We start from the raw sequence: 14,176 nt of genomic DNA on the forward strand, positions 1-14,176 counted from the left end.
ATTACCTTCTCTTCTTTTAAAGAAATCCTGAACACATATCTCTCTTGACTCTGTTTTCATATCAGGTAAGGGGACTTCTTTCAGAGAGTTTTATGCTGCTTGACCAAAGAACGCATCCGAAAATCACCTTGTTAAAGTTCTTTTTTTCTTTTTTTTCTGTTAACCAAAGCTTCAGTAAAAAGAACTTTTGACTCTATTCTGCCCAAGATCAGCTTGTCTTTTAGTAGCCTTCAGGTATAATAGGGAAAGATTGAGCACCAAATGGAAAAGAATCATGTGAAAGTATTTTTGCACGTCTCTCATTGTGAAACCACTCCTTTTATTGGTAAGAATTCTCAGTCCAGATTCTCTCGGGCATCTTATCATGAGCTGTGGTATGTTTGTGCTAATATGTGTAGTGGAGAATATATGCATTATTATTGTTTGTGAAATTTTGTTTTCATGTCTCAAATTGTCTTTGGTCACTCTCAGCATCTGAGAGCCTTAAGCCCTTGAAATGTTCCAAGGTTTTATTTTACTTTTTTAAACAATAGCAGGGGGTGAATAAAAGAACCATGTGGATATGCGGGGACTATACTTAGCATGTACAAGCTGCAGTAAGAAAGAAATTGTGGTGACCAAGTAACTCGTCCTGTAAAATAAAGTGCATTGCTACCCTTTCCTGCACATCTAGTGTCTCACCCTAGAACCCCGTAGAGTACCCGATGGCTTTTGCACTACAGTTACTATATAGTGGTGTAGGGTTTGCATAAGTCACAAACTAAGCAATGAACTTATCTGCTAGTCTTTATTTTGGCTTGCATGAAGACAGTGCAATATAAAATATCAGTACGGGCATTTTAAAAATATATATCACTTTGCTGGCATAAAATTATTTCAGTATAAAAGTAGTTAAATTACAAGTTTCTTTTGAAGAAACAAAAGTCCTATGAGCTATTCAGGACCTCTGCTTTCCAGAGGACAAAACATTATACATGCTGGTTGTCTCTTCTTGAAACTGTAATATAAATCTAGGATCCAGTCATATAGCAAGTATCATTCTTGAACCAAGCCCTTGGGGAAATACAAGTGTATATAAATACAGTCTTTGAGAACAAGTCGAAATCTGGGACATGTAAGTGTTACTTAGTACATAGTTTAACAGGGCCAGATTCGAGAATCTGGTGGGATTCAAACAGGCATCAGCTAACCATGACTACCAAAGCTGATCATCTGAGTTAATCAATGCAGGTGGGACTCAGCCTTATCACATTTCCCCATCTCTCTATTTAGCATTCTTGATCCATTTCCGGCTTAGGAGACTTTCCTGCAGATTACATCAAAACCCAGTAAATCTATAAAGAGGGGACATCAAAATTACACACAAAGAATGGAGCAGATAACAGATCATCCTCCCACCTTTGCCCTAGAATGTGGTGTACATTCTAAAGCAAGGAACTATGGGAAATGCTCAGGGGCTTGAAGCACTTCTTCAACTTTTTGCTTTGCTTTGGAAAATTTATTCTCTTTTTAAAACATCCTACTCTCCAGAACCTCAAAGTCTCTATATTAAACTTTGATGATAGGCTGAGGATTTCAGATGGTCAAAACATGCTCCTTCCTCATGTAGTCTCGTAAGGTGGACAGAATATCCTTCATAACTACTGAGGACTGTGTGTGCCTAGTGCTCTTTCAGAGGCCAAGGAATGGTTTTCTTCCCATGGTTTGTCTCTATACTCCCTCCCTCCTGTATTTGGCTTTTCTTTCTTTCTGTTCTTGATTTTTAGAATTCCACAGACAGTGAAGAAAAAGAATTTGGGGGATTCTTGTTTTATTGGATTTCATAGGGATGTGGCAAAACCTGTCACCTGGTTCTCTTGTGCAAAGAATTGCTGTGTCCTAACTCCCAGGGTGCCTTCTGGTGTTCTGGGTACACCAAAATGGATTATAATCTCTACCTGCTAAAACCCGTGTGGTTGGGCAGTGGGGAGAGTAGTGGTTTTCCTTCTGTCTACCTTCATGAAGATCCAGAACTGGTGCATTTCACACGGGTAAAATCAGCATAGCCCAAAGGGATTATGAAGGTTATAAAAGTCAAAAGGTTCTTCTAGCTGTTGAGCAGCTGTTTGCTTAAATGCAGTCCCAGAACCTATAGATGTGCTGCTACCTGTTTATCATGGAAGCTCAGTGCCCAGCAGGCATCTTGATCCACTAAGCCAGTTAATCAGAACACTTCCATGTGGCGGAATGCATGTCCATTCTCCTCAGCTTTATCCTCATGAAATGTATGTCCAGGCTCCTAGTCAATTGCTGTGTGCCCAGATAGCCAAGTTAGAAGGCTGGCTTTCTGCTTCTCATACTGAAGAGATGCTGGGACGAGCCAGTAACCCACTTGCTTTCAGTTGTATGGAAAATGCTCTTGCCCCTTTTGTTGTTTCCAGTGACCTGTATTCCAAGCGTCTTTTGCTATGGAGTGAGAGCCTTTTCTAGGGAGGAAACCAAAGGGATTAGCTGGAGCCCCTATTGAAAATGTTTATTCCAGTCTTCTGTGGTGAGTCCGCAGGTATCACATTCCCAGGGAGTGGCTTGGTTGGGGAGCTGTGCATAGTACACATGAAAAAATGGCCTTAAACTGTGATTCTTTGTGGTATGATGAGATATAATAAACTGACCCTAAAGAATGCAATGGCTCTTAAACTGCAGTTACTGTGTTTTTAATGAAGCAATACCCAAAGGTCTGTTCTTTTGGAGCAGTGGTGGGGAGGTTACATGAAAGGTAAAACAAGAGCAGTACTTTGATGGGCTAAGTGTCCCGTCTTGCTGCCATCTGCATGGATAAGTGGATCCTTCCATATACGTGGAGCCTTAAGCCAAGTCACAGGCTGCTTTTTCCAACACAGTTCCCAAGCTTCTTGTGCAAAAGCTTGGTCCCTTGGTTCCAAGGGTGTGTGGGACATGTCACGGACTAGGGTGGAATGGTAACTTGTCTGCACCCTAAACATTAGGTCTTCTGTGATGTTAAACCAATGGTTGGAATGACAAGAGTCATCCTGGATGGTTCTTCATAGGAAACTGGTGAAATCATGCTCACAGTCTCGATGATCCCTCTCTGTACAAAAGTAGCTAGCATTAAGAGAAGGGGAAAGAGAAAATAAGAATAGAAAAATAGCTTATGGGGAGCTGAGATCTTACTTTGTTGGCCCATATTTTCCACTGACCAATTTGCCTGTAACCTGGAATTTGCAAGAGGTGCTGTCATAACCCCTCTCCATTGCTGCAATGCTCATATAATCTGACAAAAGGAGAGAAGGGGAAATTCAATAAAAATGTAAGTGATGTTCAAATGTCCCTCTTTCTTTCTCCCTTACCCCGTCTCCCTTTTTTGCCACATGGTTTTATTTTATTTTATTTTATTTTACTTTGTTGAGTGACTGGAAAGCTATAAAAAGTGGATTGGGGTGGGTGTATAAGCTTTAAGGGTGCATGCTAATAACTTAAGGGTATCAGAGGGGAGGGGAGTTGCAGGGCTGAGTGAAAAAAGGTGAAGGGATTAAGCAAAAAACTCAAAAACACAGATAGTGTAGGGATTACCAGAGGGAAAGGCAGAAGCGGGTAAAGGGAATAAATGGTGAGGGAAGGAGACTGACTTTGGGTGGTGAACACAATACAATATACAGGTGGTGAATTACATAACTGTACACTTGAAACCTACATAATTTTATTAACCAATGTCGCCCCAATAAATTCAATAATTTTAAAAACTGAAGGGGAACTACTTGAGATAACTTCAGCAGTCGCCAACCTGTGGTCCGTGAGGTCCAAAAGGTTGGCAACCGCTGCTTAAGGGTCATCTCACAGAAATATTGGTTTGCCCCAATAAAATATTCAGAAAGCTACATCTGCCTTTATTCATCAACCAGTAAACGCTGAGTGCTGTTTGCATGCCAGGCCCTGCACTGAGCAGTACCAATAACAGCAGCCAACAACTAGATATGGTTCCTACTTTCTAGTAAACAAATAAGCACGTAAACATAATGTCTTTTTACTAACTGCTAAGTACCATGAAGGAAAAGTAAAGAACACGGTAAAAGACTGTCACCAGGGTCTGGTTTAGACAGGGCTGAGACAGAAAACGTCTCTAGAGAATGGAGGACGTGAACGACAGTGTGGCTGGTGCTCCCTGAGCAAAGGGGAGATGGTGAGGTGGGCAGGGGAGGACGTGGTGCCGGCCTGTTGCACTGGGCTGTCTGGTGTTCTGGGGACACTAGTGAAACGGTTAAAGCATTGGAAAAGATAAGCATTCCATTGGTGGTGTTTTTTTTAACCCTTACCCGAGGATATTTTTCCATTGAATTTTAGGGAGAGTGGAAGAGAGAGGGAAAGACAAACATTGATGTGAGAGAAACACATCAATTGCTAGCCTCAAGCATGAGTCCAGACCAGGGCCCGGGTTGGAAGGAGCCTACAACCAAGGTATGTGCCCGTGATTGGAATCAAACCCAGGATCCTTTGGTCCAGAGGCTGGCGCTCTGCTCTATCCACTGAGCCAAACTAGTTAGAACACCTTTTTTTCCTCTTTTTTTTTTTTTTTTTTTTTTTTTAGGCATTGACAAGTTGATAAGATTTATATGGAAATGTATAGGACCTAGAATAGCCAAAACAACATTTTGAAAAGGAAATTACACTACCTGATTTCAAAACTCTACAAAGCTGCAGTAACTGAGACTACAGTTGGCATTAGGATAGCCGGATGGAACAATAAAACAGATGAAAGTTCAGAAATAAGCCCACATATACATGGTTAATTGATTTTTGACAAGTGTCAAGCTAATTTAATGGGGAAAGTACAGTTGGTCAACGAATGGTGTTGAAACAGCTGAAATTTTAGGGGAAATTACCTTTGTTGTCATCTGTATAAAAGTAGCTAACATTAAGAGAAGGGGGAAAGAGAGATTAAGAATAGAAAAATACCTTACTGGGAGCTGAGATCCAAATCTGTGGAGAATTTTTTTCGAGTTTATTTGAGCCGAATTGATGACAATTGCCTGGAAACAAAATCTCAACCCATTGAGGAAATTCTCTGGAGATTGGCAGTTCTGCGGTTTATTTTATACATTTGAATCGAGACATAAGGAGGTTAATGAAATTCACTGGTGATAGTTAGGGAGCAGGAAAAGTAAAGTGGGGAAATCTCTGGATTGGATAAAAGGTAAAACGAATAGACACACTTCTTTTACAGGATGGGAAATGAGTAACATTTATGGCACTTAGAGATGGGATTCTGGGAATAAATAAATAATGAGGGGTTTTGTGGTCTCATGTTCTGCTGGGATGTTGTGCCCTGAAGGGTCTGTAAAGGAGATTACTCTGACATTTCAAAGGTATGTTATCTTAGATGCAAAATGACAATAGACAAGCTCACATAGGCAAGCACTTTGGTCAAGGAAGCTATTGGTTGTGACTGGTGACTCACCATGATCGATTTTAGTTAGGAAGTTTTATGTTCAGACCATCCTAGGTGGTACCTTGTAGGGCCTGCAAGGTTGGCCTCCCCTGAGCTTGTGAAGTTTAGTATGTGGCCCCTTTTTTGTCCACAGTTTCAACATCTATAAAAGAATTAAGTCATAGATATGAACATGAAAACTAAAATATAAAACTTCTAGGAGAAAATACTAAAGGAAATCTATGACTTTGGGGTAGGCAACGATTTCTTAGAACACGAAAAGCATGACAGAAAATTTGATGAACTTGATTTCATCAAGATGAAAACTTATGCCGAAACTGGTTTGGCTCAGGGGACAGAGCGTCGGCCTGCGGACTGAAGGGTCCCAGGTTCGATTCCGGTCAAGGGCATGTACCTTGGTTGTGGGCACATCCCCAGTAGGGGGTGTGCAGGAGGCAGCTGATCGATGTTTCTCTCTCATCGATGTTTCTAACTCTCTATCCCTCTCCCTTCTTCTCTGTGAAAGTCAATAAAATATATTTTTTTTAAAAAAGATGAAAATTTCTAAAGATGAACTCCCAGGTTCCCACAGTAGGGACGATCTAAATTGGTAACAGATTAGTGACTACAAAGAGACATTTGCTTCCAGGCTCCGACACCTGAGCCTCGATAGCTACCAGCCAGAAACGGCCTTGCTTTGCCCTACACTCTCTGCCTCTGGGACCAGGAGCCTCCGAGACTGAAACACAGTCTGAATGTCTTCTCGCCATCAAGGGTGAGCACCTAGGGAAGACCCCTGAAAGGCTGAAGGAGGATGCTTGTTGGGCTGTGCCAGGGGACGCCAGCAGGAGGTCATTACTTACGTCCCAGGCAGGATCCTCCATGGAGAGGATCCGAGAAGGGTGAGAGAGGAGCTATGCAGGCATTAAGAGTCTGGACAGTAGGGAGGAAGGAACAGGAGGGAGGGACCTCAACTGGTTCTTCTGTTTCATGTTTAACATCTGTCCTGTCTTGTCTGATTGATTGCTCTCAGTGGGTTTTTGCTGCATCTTGCAGGCACTTAAAAGCCGGTAGTGCCTGGCCGGCATGGCTCAGTGGTTGAGCACTGACCTATGACCTGGTGGTCAGTTTTGATTCTGGGTCAGAGCACATGCCTGTGTTGTAGGCTCAATCATTGATGTTTCTATCCCTCCCTCTTCCTTTCTGAAATCAATAAAAACAAATTTTGGTAAAAAGAGGCGGTGGGGCACATAGACCATTGGTTGGCAACCACTGCCCTAGAGATTAAGGGAAGGATAAGTCAGTCCCAGAACAGGGTCGATTGGCACATGGCCCCCTGCTAACATGAAGCAAATATCTGGGCAACCAGGAACACTATAAAATCACACACTGTCCCCCTCCCTGTAGGAAGACTATTTTTAGGCTTTAAATATGAAAAGTGAGCTTTAAGTTAATACTGTACGTCATCTGTCTCTCACTGTTGGTCTAAACCACATGTGTCAAACACAAGGCCCTCGGGCCAAATCTGTCCCGCCAGGCCTTGCAATGTGGCCCGCACCGCGCTGTCATCGCTGCACTCCGCTGCGTTTCCATCACAATGACAGTTTATGACTGTTCAGTAAACCATTCGGCCCGCGATTTAGGCTGGATTTTAGATTTTGGCCCCTTCTCTGATTGAGTTCGACACCCCTAGTCTAAACCATCCAGCTGGCCCTGACTGGTTTGGCTCAGTGGATAGTTTCAGCCTGTGGACTGGAGGGCCCCAGGTTTGATTTTGGTTAAGGCCATGTGCCTTGGTTGCCTGCACATCCCCAGAGGGGGTGAGCAGGAGGCAACTGACTGATGTTTCTCTCTCATCAATGTTTCTAACTCTCTGCCCCTCTCCCTTCCTCTCTGTAAAAAAAGAAGAAAAAAATGAATAAAATATATTTTAAAAATAAATAAAATAAACCATCCAGCTGTGGGATAGTCTTTAGCAAAGAGGCAGATTGTACAGCAAATGTGCATAGATACAGCCAAAGGGAGAAAGAGGCCTTTCTGATACCAAGAGGAAGCTATACAGGCACTAAGAGTCTGGACAGTAGGGAGGAAGGAACAGGAGGGAGGGACGATTAGGAGCCCCTGGGCCCTGGGACCAGAAACTACATAAGATTGGATAAGTCTTTGAGCACCAAGGGTCTCAAGGACCCTTGTCCAGGCCCTTTTTGAATGCACTTCTCGTACAGCAGGAGAAAGCCTTCTGGCTAGTTTTAGCTGACTCCTAACCCCACTTCCAACCCCATTTAAGTGCTTGTCTCTTAGATAGGAGAAGCTTAACCATACTATACCTCTAGGCTACCCCACTAGACTGGGAAAGGGTCTAGGCAGATCGTAATAGGGACCTATTGTCTTGGGCCCTGCTGTAAAGTATCTACATACCTGCATATCCCTGGTGGAGGCCTGGATTATCAACCAAAGGGAAAGGATGAGTCACTTGGTCTGGGCCCACTCTGTGGGATTTGTGTATCTACCAACTGTAAGAGATGCCCCCCTGGGAGGGTGGTAGCAAATAAGGGATAAAACTTCAAGGATATGAGGAACCAGAAAAATCCCCGTTGGGGTACTTATTACAGAATTGGGAGTCACTCAGTATCACCCCTTAACTGAAAAGCTGCTTATTTTCCTTTGTAAAACCACTTGGCCTGATATGAACTGGGGGACTGGGAGGGGGTAGTAGTGGAGAATCAGGGCCAGTAAACAGGTCTCTATATTAGAACACAATTCTTCAAAATGGTATAAAATCCCTTATGTTCAATTTTTCATGGCCATGCACCGAAATAAGGGATGACAAGTAAAATAAATAAAAATGTAGGACTACATCCTAAAGAGAGACCCCAGCAAACCAAATCAGTTTTGCCAATTTTAAATTTAAGACCAGAAGACCTCCTTGACCTACTCCCTCCCCAAGGCCAAGTGTTCCCCTGATGCCACCTAGTCCTAATGACCAGCCCTCCCCTGGACAGGATGTTACATCCCCTTCAGATAATCCTTCAAGCCCCTCACCTCTTCCCTCACCACCTCCCTCATTCCCTCAACCCTACACCTCATCCACACCCCGGCCTCAGCCTGACCGGCACTCATAGTGAGATAAGTTACCAACCTGGGGGACAGGAAGGTTGTCCCCCTCAGAGAAATTCCCAGTGAAGAAAGAGATAACCTAATGACTGTATGTACCCTTGCCTTGTCAGATCTATATAATTGGAAGGCACATTCTAAAGGATTAAGAGAAGACCCAGAGGGCTTCCTTAACCTGGGGGAATATTCCAGACCCACTACCCCACTTGGGCAGACATACAGACCCTCTTTTTATTTTTATTTATTTATTTTATTTATTTTTTATTAATATATTTTTTATTAAATTATTATTTTTGTACATATACCAATGCCCCCCCCTCCCGTACATACCCTCCCTCCCCAGAGTTTTGTGTCCATTGGTTGTACTTATATGCATGTATACAAGTCCTTCGGTTGATCTCTTATCTCCCCCAGATCTCCCCAACCTCCCCAACCTCCCTGCTGTAATTTGACAGTCTGCTTGTTGCTTTACCAGACCCTCTTTAAAAAAATATATATATATGTGTATATATATATATATATATATATATATATATATATGTATGTATATGTATGTATATGTATGTATGTATGTATATAAATGAAGAGAGAGAATCATTGATTAGCTGCCTCCTGCATGCCCTCTACTGGGGATCAAGCTGGGCATGTATCCTTGACCAGGATTTAATCTGGGATCCTTCAGCCCTCAGGCTGACACTATCCACTGAACCAAACTGGCTAGGGCAAGACCCTCTTAAATATCCTATTAACAGGAAAAGCGAGAGCCCTAGTCTTTACAAAGGCTAGAGAAGAAGCAAACAAAATTAATAGGGATAATGCAGGTCATCAGATCTACCAGGAGCACAAGCCATCCCCAAGAGGGATCCTATTAGGACTTTAGGGACACTATAGGAGAAGGTCAATGTAGCCATTTTAGAAATATGATCCTTAAGGGAATACAGGCAGTTGCCAGAAACCTATCAATTGGAATCAGATCCAGGAAATTACCCAGGAGCCTAAAGAGAATCCCTCTGCTTTCTTAGAAAGACTTAGGGAATGCCTGTGCATCTTCACTAATATAGACCCAGAGTCTATAGAAGGAAATGCACTAATCCAGTCCCACTTTATATCACCATCTGCTCCAGACAGTAGGAGAGAACTGCAAAAATTAGAGATAGAACTTACCACCTGACCTCCGATTGGTGGAATTGGCCTTCCAACTGTTCAGCAACAAAGACCTCAAGGCAGAAACCAAGGAAGGCCAAAAAGAATAGCCAACATTTCGACCCTGGTGGTTCAAGGTCAACCAAGCTCCTGGAGATGATGAGACCCACCCTATGGGGCCCTATAATACCAGTGAGTTACTTGGGTCCCCACAAAGTGGTCCTAGAGACATGGGCCCAACCAGTGTGCCATATGCAGAGGAGGGCCAAAAATAATACTCCAAACATTTCATAAAGGTTTCCCCAAAGGTCCTGAAAGTTACCAAGGCTGACCCTAACCATAGGAGATAAAAATGGTTGACTTCTAAATCGAGAGTGGGATCACCTACTTGGGCTTGAACACTGGACTGGGTGATATGATCAAGGGGAAATACAAAAATATGGGGGTAAAAAGAAAGCCAAAAAATAACCATCATCATGTGACCTAAAATGTGACCTAAATAAAAATAAGACAAACCAAGTCAGCCCATCCCATATTCATTAAGCTGATAAGTTCACCCTTTAGTTTATTACTTTTACTTTTCTCTTGCAGGAGGACTCCTCCCTGAGATATATTAGCTCATAACACAAGCCCTAAAACTATGAACATCCAGGTCCAAACCTTCCTCCTCACCTTCTTTTCAGTTATTATCCTCGAATTCCTTTTTGCAATCAATTTTAAAAACCATGGGCCCTGTCCATCCAAAAGGTAGCACAGATAAGCAACCTATCAACTGTTGGATATTCATTCTGGTGAAGACCCTCAACTCAAAGCTATACCTCTAAATTTAATCTCTTTGATACACAGCAATGGGTCATGTGCAGGACTGGACTACATTCTACACACCAGGATGATGAATGATGGGGTTGGAGGCAAACTGCACTTAGTGGGTTAAAAAGGAAGAGGCAGCTACATACTGTGTGAGGTTGTCAGGCAGGAGCTCACATTAGTAAAAAGCTCATCTCTATGCATTAGAAATCAATTTGACTCAGGTCTATTTTTAGGAGAAATTTCCCCCTGTCGATGTAATAATACAATATCACGGATCATAGTATTTTTTATGGTTTCTTTATCCTTTTTCATGCTGTTGAGCATCCTTATAATCATTACTCTGAACTGTGTATCTGATAAATTAGTTACCTCTACTTCATTTAGCTCTTCTTCTGGAGAATTACCTTGTTCCTTCGCTTGATGCCTGTTCCTTTGTTTCTCCATTTTGGCTACCTATTGGTGTTTGTTTCTATGGATTAGATAGATCTGCTATGACTCCCAGTCTTGGTAGGGTGGCCTTATGTAGTAGGTGAGCTGTGGGACCCAGTGAAGTAATCTCCTGATCACCAGAACTGGGAGCTAAGAATGTTCCTTGTGCACATTGGTGGGCCCTCCTATTGAAATTGAGTCTTGATTGCTATTGACCCATTAATGCATGGGCTCAACACTCGGGCTGGCTGACAGTGAAGCTCAACCCGCAACACAGTGTGCAGGCTGCTGTGCAGGTGCTGATCACACGAAATGGGATTTGTCTCAGCAGGTTCTGGAGCCTGCTAATATCTCCCTGTGGATATGCTGCCTGTGAGGCTTATTGGATCCTGCTCTGTTGTTACCTGAAGCTGGGCACTAGGTGTGTTGGTCTGGGCCTCTTGGGAGGGACTCTGGTGCAGGACAATGTCAGATACTCTCTGTGACTGGCCCAGCAATCCACAGCTTATGGCTCCCTCTGCTGGGCCTGGCTGCATGTGGAAAGGACCAAGCTGCAGGCCAAGGTTTGCTTTTCCTAGTCCCAGGCCCAGGAGCTGGAGAAGCAAATTCAAAGCACCTCTAGATCCGCCTCTGCCTGTAGACTGTCTGGTAGTCTCAGTCACTTAATGAGTCTCTGGCTATAGTTCTCAGCAGGGCGTAAGCTCCACAGGGTGAGGTGAGAGGGATTCCTACAGGTAAGGCTATTGCTTCCCCCCCAGGCTAATGCTGCATGATAGGAAAGGTCTGAGAAAGATGCCCCCTGCGGTATGGGGGAATGACTCAGCATAGGGATCCAGGCGGCTGTCTCCTCAGCTCTCACCCCAGAGCCACGAACCTGGGACTCCTCACACAGCTCTCATCCACTCTGCCCTTCCTCTGCTGGAGCCCAAGGTGAATGGCTACAAACAAAATGTGTGCATTGGCCCTTTAAGAGGGTGCCTGCATTTCTAGCTATCTCTCCTGGGCAGACAGCAACCCTGCTTTTTTCCCCAGCCAGATGTGATGTGGGCAACTTTCCTAGTTCTGGTGCTCTGGGATGGGGAGCCTGGTTTGAGGTTTAGACCTCAGACTTCCTACGGGGAACCCCTGAGATATCCCTCTAGCACTTCAGCTGCTGCTTGTGGGACCCTAGCCAGCCTCTACACTTCCAACCAGGCACTATGTGGTCTCCTCTTTAAGTCCTGGATTGTAAGTCTTCTCTCCAGCTAATCTTCAGTTGGTTCTTCAGGATGATTTTTCAATATTTTAGTTGTAATTCCAATTTGGTCTTAGGAGATCAGTGTGGCTCCCAACTAATCCACTGCCATATTGGACTCCCCCTGGGCTTACCTTATTAATATTCAGAAACCGAAGATGCCAATTTAATCACTTATATAACTGTGACCAACAACTACCTAATGACCACCCCTTTTGTGTTCTGGAAATATGCCTGGTAGAGTTTGGTCCATGGAAACCATGGGACCCTTCACTTAAGGGCACAGGACATTTCTGGCTTTGTGATACTAATCCTACCCTCACCCAACCCAGTGGTGGCAAGAGATCTGTACTGTCATTAGGGTAGTCCCTGAATTATATAACGTAACCCATCCAGGGTCCTCACCAATCTCACCTCCTTTCTGTCCACTGCATTAAAAGAAAAAAAAAGGGGGGGGGGAGGGGGGAACCTGGAGAGAGAAAAAAACCTATGCCCTTAAAAGAGTTACACATGGATACATAAAACCACTATTATTTCTTTAATAAATATTTGTATTGATTTTTAGAGAGGAAGGGAGAAGGAGAGAGAAAGAGAAAAATCAATGTGCAAGTGGAACATGGATCGGCTGCCTCCTGCACACCCTCCACCGGGATCAAGTCCACAACCTGAGCATGTCCCTGACCAGGAATGGAACCAGCAACCTTTGGGTGCATGGGCCGTCGCCCAACCAGCTGAACCTTATGGGCCAGGGCACCCATTGTTTTCAAACTCCGAGTTTGGTGCAAAAGTTTGATGGAAAGACAAAATATATGGTTGGACTCAAAAATAGTTTATCAAAAAAAAGTTCTGCCCTAACCCATTTGTCTCAGTGGATAGAGCGTCAGCCTGTGGGCTGAATGGTCTCAGGTTCTATTCCGGTCAAGGGCATGTACCTTGGCTGTGGGCACATCCCCAGTAGGGGATGTGCAGGAGGCAGCTGATCAATGTTTCTCTCTCACCGATGTTTCTAGCTCTCTGTCCCTCTCTCTTCCTCGCTGTAAAAAAATCAATAAGATATATATATATTTTAAAAGTTCTAAAAAAACAAAAAACAAAGTGGTCTCTCATTTAGTCTAGTAAAAGCAATATGGTGTAGCAGAAGCTCAAATGCTAGGTGTCTTTTGGCTAACAGTGTTTACACCTATCACAGGTATCTGATTAGGTTGCATCACATGAAATTGCCAGTATGTGATCTTTTTTAACTAACAGTGGCAACTTTATATAGTTCATCCTAATACAAATTTTTTTCACATACATTCTTAGGTCATTCTCACCCCTGTGAAGTAGGTACCCTTCTCCCTCCACCTACCCCACACACACATTTACAGCTGACAAAAGCAGGGAGAGGTCAAAGAACTCGTCCAATGATGTCCAACTCCTTAGTGAATGGTAGAAGCCTCATTCAAACCTGTGGCCACTCCAGTCCCAGATTGTAATCTCTGTGATGCAGGATTCAGAACACGGCAGAGTGCTGGGCTGTGTTACTGGGGCTGGAAGCCATTTCTCAGAAATAAGCCAGTCCCCTAAGAGGTTCACTATGACTGAGCCCAGATCCCAGGTTTCAGCCCTGGGTCAGGCTTCCTGGCCATCCTCCCGGCACCTCCACAGAGCTTCCCTCCCTACCTGGAAACTGAGGCAGCCTGTGCTCCTTCCTCTCCTCCAAATGCTCCTTACTAACCTGTCCAAACCCCATCCTCCCCGCTCGCCCTGTGTCACCGAGCTGACATTCCCTAACAGCCCTTCTCTGAGCCACTGCACCGCCCCTTCGAGTTGCTGGTGTTTACCATAAAACTGAGTGTTATTCCATGAGGATCCCTGTCCTGGGGAGAGTCCCAGTCTGGCAGTCCCACTGTCAGATCCGGAATAAAACAGGTGACACCAGCAGCAGGGCAGCATCTACTGGCCCTCCGCAGCTGTCTTTCTGGGGCTTTAACCTGTAGGGGCTAAAAATAAATAAATAAATAAAGACTTCTCCCACTCGCTAA

This window comes from Pipistrellus kuhlii, unplaced genomic scaffold (assembly GCF_014108245.1).
Source record: "Pipistrellus kuhlii isolate mPipKuh1 unplaced genomic scaffold, mPipKuh1.p scaffold_m20_p_1, whole genome shotgun sequence".
NCBI classification, from domain to species: Eukaryota; Metazoa; Chordata; class Mammalia; order Chiroptera; family Vespertilionidae; genus Pipistrellus; species Pipistrellus kuhlii.